The sequence below is a fragment of the Fukomys damarensis genome, unplaced genomic scaffold, assembly GCF_012274545.1.
Source record: "Fukomys damarensis isolate Sample0158 unplaced genomic scaffold, DMR_v1.0_HiC HiC_scaffold_18, whole genome shotgun sequence".
NCBI classification, from domain to species: Eukaryota; Metazoa; Chordata; class Mammalia; order Rodentia; family Bathyergidae; genus Fukomys; species Fukomys damarensis.
In genome coordinates this window covers 46451490-46474013 of record NW_022900930.1, presented here as the reverse complement: position 1 = coordinate 46474013, position 22524 = coordinate 46451490, and the positions used below count along the sequence as shown (strand labels likewise).

The following is a 22524-nucleotide window of genomic DNA, read 5'->3' as shown; positions in this document are numbered from 1 at the left end:
ACGCCCCGCCTCTTAAAGGTCCCTCCACCTCCCAATAGCACCATGGGCTGGGGTCCGAGCCTTTAATACATGGTCCTTTAATTCCAAATTGCAGTGCTGCCTTACCTATCCCTCATAGACAACTTGTAAAATCCACTGTGTGTCCCTTTACAGATGAGGAAACTGAGGCATGGTACCATTCAGTACTTGCTTGTGGCTTCCCAGCTGTTGAATGCCAGCGCCATTCTTCCTCTCCCCCTCTACTAGGCTCCCTCCGGGCAAGGAAGAAAGAGAAACTTTCTGCAATGCAAAATATTCAAATGCTTCCCTAAATCAGAGCATGAGTTATAAATCCCCCACAGTGTATAATAAAGCCTTCAATGAAATGTTTAATATGGTTCCTCTCCAAAAGCACCTCACTTCCCACAGTTGACAATATTCTCACATCCCAAAGCTGGGGCACGAGGCTTAAAAACATGACAGAAGTCTTAGACGTGAAGCAGTCCTTGGACATGTGGTTGGCAGCCCTACGCTAATCTGAAGCTCCCAAAGAATCTCCAGTTTAATACGCTCCTATGTTCAGCCTTCCCGAGCAGCCCCTGAACTGATTCCAGGATCTCAGGAGCGAGCTGATATGATCTAACTTCCTGACTTTCTGCAGAGGAAGCTGGTGAAGGCACTGACCCAGCTACTCCTCCTGCAGCCATTTCCAAGTTTGTTGCTCCTGCAAAGCTGTTTTGGGATTGAAATTCTCCAGAAATTTTTTCCAGAAAAATCTCTTCCAAGAATTCATCTCAGTAATACTCTCTTTTTTTTGTTTGTTTGTTTGTTTGTTTTTTGAGACAGGGTCTCACTTATGTAGTGAGACTGACCTGGAACTCAGTCCAAAGAGGAGAAAAAGTATACAACTGGTCCTCTTTATCCACAGTACTTGCAAGGGGTGATTAAAAATTATGGTGAATGTTTAATTTTTTTTTAAAAGTACTACAGTAAAAGACACGTTGCCACAAATCTCTCTCCAAATACCTCCCCATCACTTTGAATGCATTTATCCCATTGTTCTGGCTGTTTTCTGAAGTAGTTTTGGAATCTTCTTCCATGAGTGTCTTTCTGAGGTATGATTTTAAAAACTATAGTGAGTGCTGCTGCAGTGAAAGAGGCAGGTTCATTCAAGAAATCACAGTGTGTCTGCCTTCTTCCACCTTATTCACAGGATCTGGCACCGTGTGACAGAATGACCACGAAAGGTGAATATTTGGCATTAATTCAGGACTTTAAGACAGCCACGCAGAACAACTGAAGACAGTGACGAAAGAGGATTCCGAAAGAGGCAAGAGAACAGGCAGGGTGAAGTCTGCTCAAAGCAAAGGAGAGCATTAAAATATGGAGGAATGGGCCAGGGATTTAGCTCAGCGGTTCGATGGCCTGCCTTGCAAGCGTAAGGACCCGGAGTTCAATTCCCGGTACCAAAAAAACAAAAAACAAAATGTGGAGGATTCATGGCAATGTGTATTTTCTTGTAATAAATTTTTTTATTGAAACATTCATCATAGTTTTTAATCACACCTCAAATGCTCTACAAAAAGCCTGCAAACCAAGCCATTGCTCCTAGGGGAAATCCAGGGTTAAATTCCTGATCACAAATTTGTGGCCACGTGATGAATATCTAATGGTCTTCATCTGTTTTGTTTTGCTGTAACAGAGTATCACAGGCTCTGTAGTTCTTGAAGCCAAGAAACTTACTTCACACCATTCTGGAAGCTGGGAAGTCCAATATCAAGGAACCAGAATCTGTCAAGGGCTCTCCCTCCATATGAGGACATGACAGAAAAGCAGGAGGGCAAGATTCTATGCCAGCAAATTCCAATGGCTGAGTTTCAGTCCTGCCACTACTATAGATCCACATGGAAGAAACAAAGTAGGCTTTCGGTCTTCAGAGCGCTTATAGATGCCTTTCCCATGACCCCCAGAAATATATGAATCAGGCTTACCCTAATGTCACAATAAATATCAAGTCAAGAAGCCGCTTGGTTTATTTCTCATTTGCAACTGTACTCAGGTGCCTCATCCATCTCGATTCAACAGATAAACTGATTCCGTGTGCACCAGAAAAAAACAGCTCATCGCTGTGTAAAATTTTACATCTGAGACTCACTTTCCCATGTATTCAATACCCTTATTCTCATAAAGAAACCAAGGCCCTACAAAATGAATCCCCCTTGGTCCCTCTAAAAGAAATCATAAAATGTGAGCCAGAAGAGCTCCTACAGCCATGTCTGTTGCTGTCAACCCTACGGAAGGCACCATCCAAGTTCCTGGGTCTGGCAGCTTCCCTTCGCTAGCACTGTACTCCAGAGGGCAGTCTATGAGTCATACTTTTCCTAAGTTTCATATTCCCTTTTGGTCTCAAAATTTGAAAAACAGAAGCAATTTCAGAACCAGATGTGAACTCTGCAGTGGCTTCCAAAACAAGGCTTCACTCCACAGCCAGCTGAAGACCCCACACTCAGTGGGCCCTGAGATGGCCCATTCCTCATCATACCAGCCAGAGGTGGCGCCGTGTTCCTCTGAGGAAGAAGAGGACGGAAGTCGGGGAGGACAAAGCTGGTTTCCCCCAGACTGTCAGCAAATCTAAACAAGTGGTTTACATCAACTCAAACTCATTTGGAGACACCACACAATAAAGAGTTTATTTGTCATCAATTTGGGTTTTTTTGTTGGGCCAGGGACTGGGAGGCATTAACTGGAGAAACTAATTCCTCTCCCATAAAGAGGGAACCAGTAATGATGACTCTAAGCCTGTAGGAGTAAATTGTAGGAGTAAATTCCAGTTCACAGTCTCTCCCTGAGAATCCCTTATTCTGTCTCTTTCAAATATGGAAAAGCCTTTCAAGTTCCATTTTCAATCTCCATCTTCCTCTTGATCCCTGTGCCTCTGATACCTCAGAGCCACTTTCCGTGTGTGCTCGAATGCAACAGTTTCCACCTGCCATTTTTAATAAGCACTTCCAGAATGGATCACCATCAGCCCAGGCCTCTGCTCTTCACCATACAGAAACACGGTGGCCTCGGGCACCGGACAGTTCATGTCCCAACTCTGACACTTCCTAGCAGCATCGTCTCCACATCTGTCACAGGAGGGTGGTGATGGTAGGTAGGGTTGAGGGCAGAGTCAATGAGCTATTACGCATGAAGAGTTCAGACACATGAATGGCCAAGCGCATACAAAGTTCTTGCGAGTGTTGGCTGTCATTCCAGTTGCATTTCTAAGGAGGAAATAAATCCCAGGTTCCTCTATGTTATATGTGGCTGTTGTCAGAGGGGTCCCCCAGCCTCTGCCTGGGTACCTGTTTGTCTGTGTCAGCCCTCCCTAGAAAGCCACGCCACTCTCACATTCAAATGCTTGGGTAGACATCACTAACTTACTGAAAACACAAACATCCATTTTTTAGTTTCCCTTACACCGTAGAACCCACCTAACTCTATTTCTTCCTGTTGGCCAGATTAAGGCTCATGATAAAATGGAACAAAGAGACAAGGGTGATAAATGCTAAGCCATCTCTACATTTCAAAGCCTAATAATTAAAGGGCTCTTTACTACGACCTTTGAATTGGATTTCTACTCAACTCAGGACCTGATGCGCCTGCTTCCCTGGAAATTGCCCACTGGTAAGCCCTGCGCCCAGCTTCCCTGGCTCCAAAACTGAGTGTTCATTTCCAGCAACACCAGAGCTCTCTTCAAGAGTGTCCCCTGCTGTTACTCCTACAACTGCCACTCTCTTCCTTCTCAAATACCATGAAAGCAAGAGGACCTGGAGGAATTCTGTAGCCCGCAGCACAGGGACTAGGCAGGCACTCTGACACCCACCTGGGTAGGCGCAAGGGACGATCCGGATGAAAGGGCAGCTCAGCATCCAGGAACCTTACAGGCTACTTTACCCATCCCTGCTGGGATTCTAAGCCATTTAAGTAAAAAGCACAACGCTGAGCAAGTGACAAATAATCAATACTAACAAGAATTCGGCGCAAATTCCTCCTTGGTCTCCTGCCAAATCAATCACGTCCCTCACTGCTGAAAGACCTCCGACTTCTCATTGCTCCTAGGGCAGAATTTTAAATCCTTAATGGCCCTGGCTGAGCTGGCCCCTCTTCCCCTTCTCCCTGCTCTCCCCTGCCTCTGGCCTTCTGCTCCTGCTCTCCACACCTGCCAGTCTCCCTACTCATCTCCCCATCTCAGCTGAAGCATCCTAGCCCCTGCCCAGACCCAAAGCCAGCCTCTCTGCAGGCGTTTTGACAGCTGCCCATCCTTCTCTGTGCAGCACTTACTAAATGGCAATTAAGGAGCTGATTTGGAACGAGTCATCCACAGAAACTGGCTAGAAGAGGGCCCCATCCTACAGATACTAAAATCTCAGGATGCCCATGTCCTTTATATATGACGTGGTATTTGCATGCACCTTGTACTCTTTAAATTAACTCTAGATTGCTTAGAATACCTAATGCAATGTAAATGTGATATGAATAGGGGTTATGCTGTATTGTTGAGCATGCAGTACAAGAAAAAAACCCATACGTGTTCAGTACATAGTTTTTTTTTTTGCAAATATTTTCCATCCACAGTTGCCTGAATCCGTGAATGGAGAGCCCCCAGATAAGAAAGGCTGGCTATGTTTGGTCGACACTGTGAGCTGCATGCGGTATGGTGGAGACCATGTCTGTTGAATTCCTTCATATCCTCTCAGCAAACGCAGCACCTGGAGTACAGCCAGAGCTCAAAAACACCTAGTAACTGGGTTAAACTAAAACTAACCCAGTAAGGTCTTCTAGTACTAGCCAGATAACTCCTAATTTCCTTCTGGTGTGGCCTTAAAATGTTTTATCCTTCTTGAGAATGCCAGTCTCTGTCCTCTTAAACGACTGAATCATTCTCATAAGCCCTCACTAGCCAGGGCCCACACACAAGCAAGCTTTGAAGACGGTCAGCCAAGCCACATCACTTTGGTTCTCTCACTGTCATTCTGGTACCGTGTTTTCTGTTCCAATTCCCATAAATCAGCCTCTCCTGCTCTTCAGCCTTGACCTTTGAAATGCTCCTAATTTTCTTAGACAGCTTTTTGCTATTAAAAGAGAAATAAAAGCAGCCATAACTCCCAGAACCATACCATCTCTGCCTTTCCAAAGCCGAAGTGCTACAGACAATACCTTTATTGATAAAGCCTGGATCCTGATCTCAGGCAAAACCACACTGGCATGATTTTGTATGCAAGGAAGCCTTGCCCTAAATGAGATGACCGCTAGTAGCAATTCCGGCATTAAGCTCAGCAACTCTATGACTCCGTCATCACCCACAGAAGCAGAGAGAATAAAGGATTGGTTAAGAGTTAGGTACAGATTCAGAATCAGACAAACTTGGATTCAATTTCTGGAGGTCGCTTTACTAGCTTAATTGACCCTGACCTGTTCATCAACCTCTCAAGGCCTAGGCATCTTCTTCTGTAAGAGGAAGGGGGCACTACACCACACAAGGTCATGGGGGAGTGAAGCCAACTGTGTCCGTGAATGTTTACTTCTAGCCCCCCAGAAGGCAGTGTCTGTGTCTGTCACCACTGTCATCATCACCGGCCTGGGCCACATTCACCTATAAAATCTGTCTCTGAGCCCCACAAAATTTTTTTCCTAACACTACATTTTTTTATACTTGGCTCAAAAAAATTTTTTTTCCTGTGACATTCCCCTAGGGCCACGGATTCTCATTTCGTTTTGGATAATTTTATCCTGTGCCTGTTGCTATGAATCTCCAGCAACAAATTAATTCACGTTAAGTAAGCATTTCTCATTCATCCACTACATACTGAAGCAGCAGATGACAATTCATAGGCTCATAAATCGAGAATCTGCCATTTTACCTGAATCTGTCAGTGTCTAGCCTGGAAAATAGACCTCACTCCAAATAACAAAAAGAAAATATCATAGAGGGAGTTGGTTTTTCGAGTTTTGTTAGGGCCTGGAAGGGCAAAGGGAGGAAAGTCATGGGAGGGCAGAGTCTGGAGAAAGAAAAGAGCACAGAGAATTCTTGTCCTGGATCGCCTCACATACACTAGATGCTGAGAGGGTCCAGGCATCGCCCTGCTGCTGGAGACGCCTGCTGTGGGCTGTAGCTGGTCCCAGGAGGCCCACTGCTTCTGAAGTTCCTCAGCTACCCGATAGTGCTGCTGTCACTGCCCCCACAAGGCTACCCAGGAGGCACACCGTCTCAAGTTCCTCAGCTACCCGATAGTGCTGCTGTCACTGCCCCCACAAGGCTCTGGCATTCCTCTCTGCCTTTCTGGATGTGCCAAGGACACCCAGAACAGGCCCTGATGACCACCTAATGCACACACCGATGCTTTTCCAGAGCGCTTGCCTGAATTCGTCAAAATTAGCATATGAAAGTGCAAGACACACCGGTTAACTTTCACATCAGATAAACAATAAATAATCATTCCAGTGTAAGTGTGTGTCTTCCGTAATAAAGTCTCATCTCGGACCCAGGAGTTTTGTGTCTTCTACTGCTCTGAACGAAACAAGCACATCATAAAACATTCCATGTCAGACTTCACGAACTCATTACAGACTGACTTCTTGGCACGGAGAAGCAGTAATCAAATCCCAGACGTAACCTTGTACAGTCTTATGCTCCCAGGCTCCAGGACTCTGCGGCCCTCCAAGTCTGCTCTTCATAGTCAAACAGGCAAAGTAAGTTTCCAAAGCTAAATACTCAATTCCCCTCCAGTTCCAAATTACCAAAATCTCTTAAAGAGAAGAACGTGGTTCAAAGGATCCTGTCTGGAGCACATCTACACATGCCCAGTCACGCCGCAAACTTGACTAAATATCTGCCTGAAACAAAATTTAAAACCTAGGTGAATTTGTGAGCTGAGTCTCACTCTTCAAATGATTGCTGTGTCTGGTTCAGATAACATACCTCATTTGCAGGTGCTTTGGAGCTCAGGTGCTCCGGTATTCTACTCAGTGACCTAACTGCCCTTGCATCTGTCCAAAAAAGTCTCCCTTACTTTTTTCTTTTGATGTCTGCATCCTTGGAGATGTTTACTTGCTCTCCGGAGATGTGTGTGTGTCATTCTGTCGGGCCCTTGCTTACCAGCCACGAGGACCCGAGCTTCTTTCTTTTGAGCAGATGGAAACTGGGCTTGGTCTCTTCCAGAGTGAAATTATGAAAATGAAGTTGACACAAAGCTCACCAAACTGGACTGTTGGTGTGCTGATCAAGTAATGATTTAGAAGGAAATTAGCCTCACTTGGGAATCTCTATTGTCATTGTCTTATATAAGCCATCAAGCCAGACCTTGTGGAAAAGATAGTGTGGGGATCCAGGTGTCCTTCTGTCAACCCTGGGGCAGTCCAGGAGGCCCTGGGCCCCTGAGCTGTAGGGATGCTGTGGGCATGGGCCCCCCACGGGCAAGCCCATCAACATCAGGCAGGGCAGGCTGGGCCTGCTGTCTACAAGATCAGCAGTTTCTGTTGTAACAGTAACTTATTCTCAGAACTTCCACCAGCCCTGAGTCTTCCTTCAAATCCTGCAAGAAGACACAAGTGTGCTGCAGGAAAATGGGAAAGACATTTCTCATTTCAAAGGACAAAATGTAAAACATCCCAGGGGCTCACAAACAGAAAGAGGGGCTCCCAGCCACAAACTGGCCCCCATGAAGCACACACACCATAAAGGCAGAATGAGGAACCTGGAGCCAGGGATGCTGAGGCTCTGGTTCTAGAGGGTCCCGGGTCAGTGCCTGGGAAGAGATAATGTTCCCAGAAAGCAAGTCGCTGGCGGAAAGTTTATGTAATCCCATTTTGTAGTCACAGTATGGTGAGCCTGGGATGTGGTCACAGGAAATCCTCACAACAGTGCTACAATATTGTCCTGTTATTCTCACTTTACAGCCAAGGAAATGGGAGTTAACGAGGTTAAATAACTTGCACAAGATCACTCTGCTGAAGACTCAGACTCAGACCTGGCTAACACCAAAGTCTGATTCCCAACACTTATGGGCAGAGACATGGTCTGGATAGTTCATGAGGCTGGAGGTGACCCGCCAGGCCTGGACACCAAGGTGAGCAGAGGCCCTGCTCACTGGCTGGGGCCAAGTGAGACTAAACATGGCCCTGTTAATGTTCCTATTTCTAAGCAGATTTTGTTGCTTCTATAGATGAGTGAGTCCATTATCCTTTTAAGATCAATTCATAAGTATAGATATATAAATGTTTGAATGTCAAGTAGTAAAACTTGTCAAATTGCTATCAAATTTAGAATGTGCTGTGCCAGAACAGAAATCCTATGCATGATTACTCAGTACCCAAAGTCCTAGTAGCACACAAAGCTCCAATATGAACCATCTGCTAATCTATTAATAGAGAACTGGTGAAATAAATTATGATTGCCGGGGATTTAGCTCAGTGGTTCGGTGGCCTGCCTTGCAAGAGCAAGGACCCAAGTTCAAGCCCCGGTACCAAAAACTAAATAAATAAATAATAATAATAAATGATGACAAAGCAAATCCATCCTATGAAGTACTCTGTAATGATCTTTACAAATCAAACATCCCCAAATCATGAAGGTATACCTAATTTGTGTAGAGTGGAAAAGCAAATTGGAGGAATGCATGTGTTTGTGCCTTTGTTTATGGGGGGATTTGCATTTACTTTTTATTTCTTGTACCCTTGTATTATTTAAATTTCCATAACAAACAGATAACTTTTATAACAAATAACAGTGTTTAGTGTCTTTGTGAGAATATATGGTATCGAAGCTTTTCAGCACTTTTGCTGATTCTCTGTAAGTCTTCCCTCCCAGAAATTCTCTCTAGCGTTCAGCACTTCTCAATCAAGGCATTTTGGAAATGTGTGAGAAGGCTTTGTCTGACCGGTGGGCTGGTTAGTGGGTGGGTTGGTTGGTGATCAGTTGATCAGTGGGTGGCCAGGACGTTTGGTTTGTTGAGTCTGAGCTGTCAGAGAACTGGGACAGGCTTCTGGCACTTAGTGTATGGGGCTGAGAATGCTAATAGCTTGCAATTGAGAAGAGTCAAGGATAAAATGCCAACCGTCCTGAACTGACTTTTGGTTTCAATCCCAAACCATTCCCAACCCGGGATACAGGGCTGCAATATCACTGACTTCTTGATAAACAAGTGGTCCAATCTCAGAGACTAGGACAACATAAACTCTCAGGTTGCTGGATGGAATCTACTTATGCCCCAGCCTGCCAATGACCATGTGGATGGCTAAGCAATCAGAAAGGTGGCTGCCATTGCTTCAGCAAGTGACTGGCTCTTATTAGAGCAGCCTAATCCATCTAACCAGTCCAGCTATGATTGACTCATTGCCCAATATTGCCCCTTAAGAGGACTGAAAGGGAAATGAATTCAAGTCATCCAACTTGAACTACAGTCCAGTGAGATACATATAGAGAAAGAAGAAAGTTTATTTCCAATTAGAGCAGGAATGATACCAGAATAACCGCTGAATCTCAAATGGAAAGTCTCAGGACAGGAAGTCAGAAGCTTTTCAGAGTGCCTAGGCTCCCAAGCATGAAACCTCTTAGTGAAAAATCACTATCATTACCCCACATTTTCCATTGAACAGTGTGCACGACTTATTCCCATCAATAGGCCAGTGTCCTTGTTGCCAGAGGCTCCTTCTGCAGTCTCAGGTCTACCGTCTGGCTATTTTTAGGTGAATCCAAAACTGTCATGTCACTGAATCCCCGGATACACTCTGCAAATCCAAAAGAGGCAGTTCAATTAAATTACGGCGCTTAATTTTCATATTCCTGGCCTCCTAGCATTACCCAGAGAGGCTTCTTCTTCCATTAGAGATACTGAGCTATGAATCTCGTCCCCAAGTGTATCTGCCTAAACTCTGCGGACCTGGAGAAGCTCCAGGACCTTCCTCAAACTTACAGTCCCCTCCACCTGTTTCTGAACTGCAAAGCACTTCCTGCTGCTGCCTGGGGAATTTGAGAGCAAGAGGGGAACTTCCACCGAGGAGCCGAGCCAGCAGAGAGAGACACAGAAGGGCCCAACAACAGCTCTCCCTTCAGAACCAGCTCATAAAAGGAGATGAGGCTCCATCAGTCTGGGGGATGCATCCCTAATCCCGGGACATGGAGGAATGCTATAAAGACCCTGGGTTTTATCCCCGGAGCTTTTGAGACACCCCCACGGTGAGTTGGCCCTTCGTCAGAATCTCGCTCTTGTAATAATGGTCTCAATGCCGTGATGAACTTTTGAAAAGAGCCACAAAAAGGCCGCCTTCCTCCTGTGCCTGAAGTCTTGTTTTTGCCTTGGGACATCTGGCAGCAATCATAATCAAACTCATGTGGCCTGCGAGAATGGTGTCTTATTTCCTCCCCGATGTGCAAACCCTCAAGTGTGGCCATTAGAGCTTCTCACGTGTCATCGGATGCTGCTCTTTGCCAAGAAAGTCTCATTCCCTGTTTTTAAGATCTTAGAACAATACCATTTTTGGATATTTTCTATCTGGACTAGCTTTTCAATAATTTGCATCACCTTTTCAATAATTCTTTTTTTAAAATGATTTATCTTCTTTCTACACAGTGTGGCTCTTCTGGATCTCCTGCTGGAACCTCCTTGGGTCTCTGTCCAATGCTCATTCCCAGTCAGTTAGGAAGGTAACAGCCCTCATGAAAAGATACAAGATCTCAATGATGAATGTAACTGTACTGTATCCCTAAAATGTACCAATAAAGTAAAGAAGAAGTCAACAGCCCTTGTTCCGGTTGAAGAAAAAGCCACAAAAACTCACAGGGTCAGCATTAGAGATACCTTTGGGCTGTAGGAATTACTCTACATCCTGTTGGTGGTGGGGTTTACCAGAATCTATGATGTAAGCCTCCCATAACTTAAATACTGCTGTTTAAATGATATTTTAAATCCCAAAGCCCAATGTATCTACACTAATTAATTCAGAATTTCTGAGTGGGTGCCTGTATTTTTTAAGCATCCCCAGTGCTCGTTCCTGGGGTGCAGCCCAAGAGCAAATCACATGAGTCCCTGTCTGATGGGGGAGTTGTTTTGTAGGCAGCTCAGAGTTCCTTTCCCAGGGCCGAGATCTCTCCATCAGGAGACACCTGCCTCAGTCTGGATAGGAGATTGGGTTTTATGATTTGATTCTCCAAAAAACATGTTGCCTAATGGGCGGTGTGGATTTCTGTTTCTTGCATCTCTGCAATCCCAGCCCAATACCCAGAAGCAGTTCTGTGAGTCATCTGGGCTCTCCCAAATTCACTAAGCTTTCCCATCTTCACCCACACTGTTGGTTCTGTTTTTTCTAACGAATCTTAATATGCAGATTTCTTAAAACTCCCAGCCACTGGTCAGAAATGGGCCTAAGGTGTAAGTAGCATTTTAAAGGTCACAAGACGTCCCTAGCTGGACCTTTCTAAAAAGACCAGAGACAGTGAGGTTGGACTCAGGCCCCCTCTCTGCACACATCTCTGTTCCAAGATGCCAGCATAAGACCTCACTTGACTGCACTGCCTCCTAATCACGACCCCAAAATAAGAGCAGTCAGGGCAGAGAGAGCAGTCACCGCTCTTTCCTAGAATGTGCTAAATACGTCCTCTTTGGCGTGAGCTCAGGAAAACTGGCCCAATCAGATGTTTGATCATTGCTTCCATTTCTGTGGTCCCGTCTCCTCCTTGAGGACATCTGAAGCCCTGCTTCCGTGCTCAGCAGCTGTTTCCCACTCCCACACCGCCCTGGTTAAAAGTGCCTGCGCTTGTCCTGCGTGCTTCACTTCAGTGTTCTCCACTTCAGTGGATGCATTGTTCTCGCGTCCACCCTGCATCCTCCCCTTCAGTGTAGACTGTAATTCAGCTGTTACACTTTTAATTGCTTTACAGTGGTTCCTTCATTTGCCCAACTGCCCTTTTGTTTCAGTGTCTGATGTTTTCATTACAGCTTGTTCTTTCTATAAATTCCGAGCCCTCTGACAGTGAAGCTGTATCTTGCATGCTGTTGTACAATGACCTGAAATGTTCCTCTGCTTCTTGAGTAGGCCGTCTCAGACGTTCCTCACCATCTGAATCTTCAGGAAGGTGTTTCCTCCCCTTCCTTTCGCAGTAGGGTTTTATGAGCCCCGTGGTGAAATGTTTTCTGTTGACTGATTCAGCAAAGAACAGATATCCATCTAGACTCAATGTTTACCAAAACTATCCCTGGCCCTGCATTCTCTCCAAATATTTCCAAATGTACAGTTGCAGGGGGTGACATATTCAGCTCCAGGGTCAATTTCCAAGCCTGGTAAGCTTTTATCTGATGTGATTCTTTTAAGCTAAAATGCAATCAAATTGTATTTCCAGTACCTGGCTCTCTGGTGCTGTGAGTAGATGAAGCACATATAAAATCACAATCCCCAGAATGTACTGCAGTCGAGTTCTTTTAGTCTGTGACTCCCACATAAAGTGCCTGACTTAAGGGGGCCAGGAGTTGGGGGTTGCATTAAATGTCTCCTAGAGAAAAGCACCCTGGCCATTTACTTCTCTCATACAGCCTATGCGCAAAGGCAGAACAACAGGTAAACATGACACAAGGGAGCCAGGCATCGTAGCACACACCTGTAATCCCAGTACTCTGGGAGGTTGAAGCAGGAAGATCTCAAATTCAATGTCAGCCTGGGCAACCTGGTAACTTAGCAAGACTCTATCTCAAAGCAGGGAGGGTCTGGGGTATCATTCTGTACAGAGGCTCTGGATTCAGTTCCCAGTACTAGAAACAGAATGGCACGAGGGTGCAGAAAAGCACACTAGGGACAGAGCTTCCCTGTCTTTCTTTCATGTCGTATTTCCCAAACACCAACTCCGTCCTTACCACTGCTCCCAGTGATGAAGCGTGAGCAAAGCCAAGTTCCCTTCATGGAGCTCACATTCTCACGGACATAGAATGCATGGTCATCTGAGACGTTTTCCTAAATGGCTGAATCCTACAAAGCAAGGCCAGGGGGTAGGGAGTGCTGGAGGAGTCTTAGGGATTCAGGGAAAGCCATCTTACAAATTCACTTCTAGCAACACTTTTTCTCCAAAGTAAGTACTCCATCAAAGCCCAGTGGAGAAAGCACAAAGTGTGTGGCTAAAATGGGGTGCATGGCTCCTTCTTCCCCTCGGATATTCTTAGGAAAGTCCACATAGACCTTCTTAGAAAGGTCTGTGACTTCAAGAGACACAGCTGGAAAAAATCTAAAATGAATCTGTGAGGCATATTTCTTTGGATATTTTTAGTGGCTGTAAATATTCATCCTTTGAGAGTGGATTTGACATTTGGAGACATCTAATAGTCACCCAGAATACTCTTGATTCCTAAAGTGAATGAATGATCTGGGATTATCATTTAGACTTTTTAAAAAGATCAGGAAAGTTTAATAAGACTTTTTTGTATAAGGCTAATAGTTTTCACTGGGGTGGGAGGCACTATAACTATTCGAATAGTGACCTCCTTATTGGAAGAGATAGACTTCTAAAATGAGTCCTGGGAAAGAAGCACTTACTTGAGTGAATTATCTCTGATGTATTTCTTAAAGTACTCCTGTACACTAAGGAAGCAACACCAGTTGATAAAGAAACAAATGTTGGGGCTGGGGATTTAGCTCAGTAGTTCCAGTGCCTGCCTCACAAGTGCAAGGACCCAAGTTCGATCCCCAGTACCAAAAAAAGAAGAAGAAAAAGAAAGAAAGAAAGAAACAAGTGTTTACTACAGATAGATATGAGCCTAAAGTTCAGATATGCCGTGTGATGCTGTGTGACTTCAGGTAAGGGACTTCTCCCTGCAGAGCTCAAGTTTTCTCATCCATATGGTGACAGCACAGAGACATTTCACAGAAGAAACACACAGAGCCAACAAACATGTGGCCACACTCAACACCTTCATGTTGGGGAAATGTAAATCAAGATTATAATATGTTGTCATTTTGCAGCAGTTTGGTGATTTTAAAAATACAAAAGCCATACAGTGCCAGGTGTTGGAGAACATGTGGAATCACTGAATTTTGTATATATTTTATATATATTATATTTTTCTATTTTCTATTTTTCTATTTCATATTTATTTTATAGATTACTTACAGATAAGTTTGTGCAGCTATGTAGAAAGCTGATTGCTGTGACTCACTAGGGCTGCGTATTTATATACTGCATGACTCAGATTCTACTCCTAGGGAGATGCATGAGAGAAAGATCTAAAATTTATTCATGGGCTGGGGGTTTGGCTCAGTGGTTCCGCTGCCTGCCTCACAAACAGAAGGGCCCGAGTTTGATCCCCAGTACCAAAAATAAAATAAAATTTATTCGTGTGCAAGCAACACGTTCTAGAGCACAATACTGTCAGATGACAGAGACCGTCCAACTGCCAACTGGAGAGAGGACAAACTGAGGCAGCCACGTGGTGGCCACACGCAGTACGTAAAATGAGTGTGCTACACCAGAAGTACCCAAACCCTGGGCCACAGAGCCCGTCAGTGCCTGTCAGGAAGCTGACTTCATAGCAGGGGATGAGTGGTGAGCCAGTGGACAAGGCTGCATCTGTATTTATAGCCAGGCTTACACCGCCGCCTGACCTCCACTTCCTGTCAGGTCAGCCGCGGTACCAGATTCTCACAGCAAACTGCACATTTGAGGGATCTAGATTGTGTACTCCTTTGAATCTTCCCACAACCTTCTGCCTCATCCTAACCGTGGAAATACTGTCTTCCGTGCAACCGATCCTTGGTGCCAAAAAGGCTGCGGCCTTCTGATCTACACAACCCAAGACAAGAGAGATGGCCCTTAGCAAAATAATGCTGAATGGAAAGAGTAGATTTTAAAATACACCAACTATTTTGAATGCTTTTTATAACGTTAAAATGAAGGTGGGGATGTTTACGGAGGCAACAAAACGATATCAAAAGGGATACAAGGACATGGTGGACAGGCCTCAGGATGGCTGAGAGGGCCACGGAGGTAGGGGTAGAACCCATACTACCCAGGCAGTTATTGTCAGGATTCTAGCTTTTGTCTGGAGGATTGGGTTTGGAGTACTCATCACTTGAGAAAACAAACAAACAAACAAACAAAAATAGCCAGATACATTTCAGAGCTGATCAAAGTCTATATTAAATGTTCAATTTAAAAAATATATTACAGTAAAAGACATTGCCATTATTCTCCATCAAAATACTCTCACTTTGAGCACACTTATCCCACCATTCTGAAGCAGCTCTGGAGGTCTCTCCTAAGTGTCTTTATGAGGTACAGTCAAAAATATGGGGAATGGCCAGGCGTGGTGGCGCATGCCTGTAATCCCAGCACTCGGGAGGCTGAGGCAGGAGGATCACTGTGAGTTCCTGAGTGCCTCCCGCAGAAAGCCAGGCTCGTGAAAACACATCTCAGCACACCCTCTCCCACTGTACTTACCAGCTCCGGAACCCTGCGATTTCTGACTCCTCCCCAGAGTCAAATGATCATGCAAGATACAGGTTTTGAATGGATTTCGGACAGAGGCAGCCACACAGGGCAACCAAGGATATTCATACAAGAGGACTTCAGAGCTGCTTCCCAAAGTGGCAAGAGCGATGGGATGAGTGTGTTCAAGCAAGGGGATTGGTTACAATGTATCTTTTACTATAACAACTTTTTTAATTGAAGCATCCGCTGTATTTTGTGATCATACTTCACAAATAAAAGTAGACAATGTATGGACCATGATAAGAGTTACAATTCTGAGATTGTGATTAACTCAATTCTATGTGCCTAGGACCCAATGAAAATAATAATAATAAAATTGAACAGAGTACAGATTAACAAGATTTGATTTGTTTGCATTTTAATGGAATTTCTTCAACTGTAGTGCATTGCATATCATCACTGAATTTGCTTACGAAGAAAAATGGGGCTAAGAAGACATTTCACATGGTTGTCACGAAACTTGATGATCTTTTTAAATAGGTAAAGCAGTTGACTCTGAATTAATTCACTTAATACTGATTCTTTACATCTTAATAATCACAATAATGCTGTGCTATTTCTTCCCATTTCTTGCTAAGATATGGATTATTTATGGCAAAAGGTATAGGTTTAGAATTAGAACATAATGGCTATCTGGTGACTCCAGACAAGATACCTGAGCTCGAAGAACGCAGCCTGCTCATCCGAAAAAAATGTAAATTGATATTGTATTGAATGCTTGAGAGCGGAGGCTGTGGGGAAGCTGTCACGTGGCACGTTGCATTTATTTGAATATTTTCTCTTCCTCTCTCTCAAGAATACAGAATAGGACTGATAGCCACTCTTTTTTTTTTTTTTTTTTTTTTTTTTTTTTTTTTTTTTTTTGTACCGGAGATCAAACTTGGACCTTGTGCTGACGAGACAGGCAGTGGAAGCACTGAGCTCAATCCCCAGCCCTGAGAGGCACACTTCTTGCTGTCACTCACTCGGTGGAAGTTAGAATAGCTTCATCAACAGCAAATAACATCATAACTTCACCGGAAATGAAAAGAAACTGCAAATCCCCATTACACAAAAACTTCCCCGCCTGTGGCCACCTCTCCTCTTCAGGTCATTGTAGCTGATGGGTTTTAAGACTCGAGCAAAGTAATTAAACAACAGCAGCTCAAATCACTTGTCAGGCAGATCGGTGCAGGTCAAACTTCCTACAGAGCAGGATGGAGAAGAATTAAAGGGAATTAAGTGGATACAGCAGCATCAAGGAGGTCCCCGAAAGCCAAAGCCATCCGGGCACCCGTAGGGCAGAGGGAAGCTGGCTGCCGTCAGGCGAAGAGCTGCACCCTCGGGAGGAGCCCACCCTGTGAGGACAGCAAGTGGAAGGGGGACGAGTGATGCCCCAGCTGGGACTGCTGAGGGTGCGCGGGATGTGAGGAAGTGCCACACACTGCCTCCTACACACACTCCACAGACACACTGTCTCTCTCTCCACAAACAGGGCTGGGGATTTGGCCCAATGGTTCTGCTGCCTGCCTCGCCAGCCCTTCCCGGTATTAAAAAAAAAAAAAACCACACAAACACACACACACTCCTCACGACACACACATGCACACACACACTGTCTCTCCATAAACATGTACAATGGAAACACACTCTCCACAAACATTCTCTTGCAAACACACAAGCATTACTTTTAGGAAAGCCTCAAGCAGAATACAATCTGTCTGAAAATGTTTGCATCCCCCCAGAAACACTGGGTAAGGGCATAATGATGGTTTACTTCTTCAAGTTATCACCCTAATGGGTATGAGAAATATTTGAGTCACTTATTCAGTCTATGGATCAGTTTTGAAGTGTATTCAGTGACCATGTACTACAAATGTGTCACCAATCAAAGTACGTATTCTACCAGCCCACTTGCTGTTACTATAACAACCACAGAACCCTGATGTAGGTGACTTCATAAAGAAGAGAGATAGATGTATTTCGCTCACATTGTTGGAGACTGGAAGCCCAAATTCAGGCAGTCACACTGGTTCTGCCACTAGGAGGCCTAACCACAGATGGCATCATAGCAGAAGTGTGCGAGTGTGTGTGTGTGTGTGTGTGTGTGTGTGTGCACATGTGTATGTAAGAGATCCTGTAAGACAGAAAGCCAGAGTAAACAGGGAGCTCCAGCTTGCTTCTAGCAGCCCTCTCACAGGAACTGGCCAGAGGCCCACGAGAGCTCCCTCACCCCTCGTGATGGCAGTGCTCACAATCACCTAAAGACCTCCTGCTAGGCTCCTTCTCTCCTGGGTTCCACACAACCTCTCATGTCACCACATGGGGACCAGCATCTAACACATGGGCAGTGGGGGACTCGCGTAAACTATGTCCAGCCATAGCAGGGGCACAAGGAAATAACCTGACTTGAGGCAGACAGAGAAGCAAACAGGAGGATGGGGGGGGCACTCTCACACAGTGCTCTTGGAGAAGAAATTTGAACTACTTTCGAAAATATGTTGCATCGTCTAAGAAAGTTTGAGATTCATATATCCTACAGCCCAATAACTCCATGCCTGAGTCATAGCCTCCACAGAAGAAAATACTTATTTTCACTTGAAGATATGGTCATAGAAGCATTATACTCAATCATAGTCCAAAACGGACAATGGAGAATACTGTACAGCAGTGAAAGTGAAGGAACTAAAGGCCAGAGGTTCAGCTCAGTGGTGCCAGTGCCTGCCTGGCAAGCACAAAGTCCTGAGTTCATCCCTGGTTCCATAAAAATTTAAAAAAGAAAAAGAAAGTGGAGGAACTATAGTTTTACACAGTAATGTGGATGAATCTTTAAAATGAAATGAACAAGACAGTAATACTCAAAAATATTTAGTCAATAATTCTATGTATATAAAGTTCAAAATCATGGGAAAACTACATTAATTTTAGAGGGGCATTTATAGAAAGTAAAACCATAGAGCAAAATAAAGAAGAAAGGGGACTGTGATTTATACAGGGATTAATTTTATGTATCACTTGGCCAGTCTGCCAATCCCAGATACTCTGTAAAATATGACTTCAAACTTTTCAATAAAAGAGTTTTCTAGATACAGATTTTGGGGGGGGTTTTTTTGTTTGTTTGTTTGTTTTTGGTACCAGGGATCAAACTAGTGACCCTGCCCTTGCGAGGCAGGCAGCAGCACCACTGAGCTAAATCCCCAGCCCCTAGATATGGAGATTTTTGAGTCAAGCTATTCACCTTCTGTGCCATGGGTAAGCCTTATCCAATCAGTTGAAGGTCTTCAGAGAAAAAGCCTGAGGTCCCTGGAAAAGAAAAAGATATCTCCAGGTGAGCTGCAGGATCAGCTCTCCCCTGAGTCTCCACCATGCAGACCTGTCCTACAGAGTTCAAACTTGCCAGCCAGTGTAGCAATACTCAGTTTCTTACCCCAGGTGGTAGTTACATAGGTGTCACCTCATAGTTTATGAAGCACTATTGATGTTTTATATACTCTTGCATATGCATTCTATATTTTACAACAAAACTATTACTTTTTGACTAGCATTGAGACGTTCACAAAGAGGTACTAAATGACACTTTGTACTGGATGGCTGGGGGGTTATAATAAAATACCCAAACATCAGTATGCCACATCTTCCAGCGAATTATTTTTTGCTCCTCCAACTCCCTAAAAACTGAAGACTCCTTGTCATGAATATTACATAACCTTATCTGCATCTCATTTTGCATGCTTCCTCAGTTACACCCTAAGGTCCTCAATGGAAAGACAGCTCTCTTTAATCCCTGCATCTACTTTAGAGCCTGCAACACACCATAGAAGCTCAATAATGATTTCCTAGGAATAAAGGAACTGGCTAACTAATAACTAATAATACTTTGCTGATTATTAATAATAATAAGGTCGAGGCACAGATTAAAGTGATTTAAAATGGCATAGAGATGGGCATTCTAGGCTTTCTGAAGGGCAGTAGGGTCTCAGCAGAGAAACAAAACACAAGATTTCCTCTTTCTCTTAGCCTTCCAGCTAGAGAGAAACGCAACTGTTACTAAGGCATTCAAGAGTCTTTTAAAACACACCAGTGATCCTCCTGTGGAAACGGCCTTTCATTTCCATCCAGTGTGCATGGGATCCAAAGTCTTTTTTTTTTTTTTTGGTACCGGGGATCGAACTCAGGTCCTTGTGCTTGCGAGGCAGGCACCAGAACCACTGAGCTCTGTCCCTGGCCAGGATCCAAATTCTTACGTAGAATCGTTCAACACAGGATATGAAAGGTTAAGGTCCTCAGACTGATTAGATTGAGTTTTGTCCGCAGACCTGAGTTACACTTGCCAGTGATTTAAATGGTGGGCAATGTATCTAAATGTGCACCTTGGCTTAGTACAATTGTCTTATACATTTTAGATGTTCTTCGTCCTGCTCGTCTGGTTTTTCAATCTGCATATATGATAATTAACTTTATAAGGTCCTATAACATAAATAAATGAATCTGATGTGGAAAAATAAAAAGAGGTGGAGGAGGGGCTAAAGTAGGGAATTATGCATGTAAAATAAATTAAGTAAAATGTAATAAATAAGTGATCGATGTGCCATCGAGCAGGCTCCCCCACTAAGGAAGTAGACTTTCACTTTCTGTGCTCTGACCTCATGTGCTCCAGTGGTTGGGACAACCCTCCGGCGATGCCAGTGCCAGCACAGGGACGGTCAGCCTGTGCGCTGTCTGGGGGCCGCAGCTTGAGCCCTTCTCTTCCCCGCAGAGCCCTCCTCATTGCTTTCTTTCTCTTTAGATATTGTCTTCTTTTTCCTTTGCTACATATGGACTCCTGATGCAGCTTTCCTAACGCTATAGCTTTTTTCTTTAATTTATTATACTCATTTTTTTAAACGTGAGACATGCTCCATAACTGAATCCAATGTTAGCAATAACAGGAAGAAGACGGCATCACAAAAAAAGCAGAGAAAACCAGAGATGGGAAAGTGTCTCCGCAGACGGATGAAATGGTGGTGTTCTCCAGCGTGATTTATGTTGCTCTTAGCTGCTAATTCCCAGTGGCCTCTTCTGCTGGTTCTCTAATAGGAGAGGGAACGATCTACGGTTTGACCCAGAATGAGCCGGGAATGACGGACGGCTGGGCCGGCTGTGATCGCGCTCTGTGCATGCGCAGAAAACCTCCCTGCCCGGGCTGCGAGCTGCGCTCAGTGGGGTTGCAATTCCCACGGAGGCCGGAGCCCTAAATACCACAGTGTGGCTCCACCTGTTCTGGGGGTGCTGTGTGCTGTAAACCGTTTACCCCCGATTCACAGAGAACGTTCACTCCTTGACTCGAAGCAGAAAGCAAAGCACATTCGGCGGTAATTATGGAACCCACGGTGTTTAAGGTTTTATTTTGTATTTACTTTTGTTGGCACAGTTTGCGGCACATAGTGACTACATTCCCTGTGGGGAGTGAGTGCTGGGATGTAGCTCAGTGGTTCCGCTGCCTGCCTCATAAGCACAAGGTCTGGAGTTCAATCCCCGGCACCAGAAAAAAAAAAAAATCACACTGTGGGGAGTGGTATGTAGACATCTCAATGCTTTCTGTGTGCCTTTCCATCTCTTGGTCCTCTTTCCTTCTGCAGATCTATCTCCCTGTTTCCTATTATGTCTCTTATTTCGCTCTTTATTTATACTTTAGGTTTTTCATATAGGAGAAACCATGCAATATCGAAGCTTGAGTGTCTGATTTATTTCACTTAACATTATGATCTCAAGGTGCATCCATTTTTCTGCAAATGTTGTTTTAATCAAATGTGTTTCCTTACATAAAAGTAAAGATTCTTTTGAAAACAAAATAGAGACAGGGGAAAGCACGCCTCCTGTCCTAACGCTCGGAGGGTAACCGCTGCTGCTGTGTTCTCACGTGTTCTTGGGGCGCGTTCTACGTGAAGGTGCTCAGACTGTCTGTGTCACCTGACATCCATGTGTTAAGGTTTCCATGTGAGACCCGTGAGAGGGGATTAGATTTAGATGATGAAGCCTTTGTCATGGGATTAGCTCCTTTAGAAGAGCAGAAAACCACCCTGGAACTCCCTCTCATCCCTCTCGGTACAAAGAAGAGGCCTGTGCGCAGGCAGGGAGAAAAGCAGCCCTCCCCAGGAACCAAGTCAGCCGAGACTTGACCCTGGATCCCCAGCCTCAGCACTGAGAGGAAGCAGTTTCTGCAGTTTAAGCTGCCAAGTCCAGGGCATTTTGTAGCTCAGACTGACACAGGCATCTTCGATTTGCATCAGTGATTGGCATCCTCTCGCTGTCATCCTCCTTGTTTTCCTGGTCCAGGTGAGAAATGTTCCATATGAAGAAAAGACAGGCTTGTCACATAGATGTTCCTCTCTACAGCACAGGGATTAAAATCAAGGCCTCCAGACTGTCTGTGATTACATCCATCCCAGGTTAGCTGGGTGCTGGTGGGCAAGCTATTTGACCTGTTTGTGCACCAATCTCCTCGATTAAAATGGGTTCTTCTCGAGAATAAATTAGTAAATATGTGTATAGGATTTACTCCAGTTGCTTTTGTTTTTGGAGACAAGGTCTCGCTGTGTAGCCCAGGATGGCCTCAGTCTTGATGATCCTCCTGCCTCCTCCACATCCTTCAGCTCTGGGATCACAGGTGTGTACCACATCCATTGTGTGTTTATCTTTCTACACGAATTCACTATTATTCCTACTGACCACCAGGAAGAGACCACTAAGAGTCTAAAATATGAAGAGGAAGGCAGAGAGGCATGGGGAGGCAAGGAGAGGAAAAGAAACCAAAAAGAGAGACAGGGCTCCTTGGCAGTTCCTGAGGCCAGCTCCTTTAGGATAAAAAAAAAAATCATATAAAAGAAATTGTCCCAACCCCAGCCTGGAGTGGATCATTTTCCGTACTGTATAATTCAGATTCTGTAAGGAAAGTATTCCTGATGAAATGATTATGCAATTTTCTGGTAAACTGTAATGAGATTAAAACTTGTTCTGGGAAACTATGCCCTGTGCTGATTGCCAGCCAAGAGTCTAGTTAGTGGCCACACATCACT

General features: G+C 44.5%; 1 long non-coding RNA gene across 1 annotated transcript in view; it reads right to left on the bottom strand.

The window, feature by feature from the left end:
• The window catches only part of LOC117286768, a 53909-nt gene extending 35136 nt beyond the window's left edge, over positions 1-18773 (bottom strand). The window contains exon 1 of the long non-coding RNA XR_004517889.1: positions 18708-18773. This is a non-coding gene — a long non-coding RNA (uncharacterized LOC117286768). The remainder of the gene's footprint in view (positions 1-18707) is intronic.
• Between the last annotated feature and the right edge of the window lie 3751 nt (positions 18774-22524).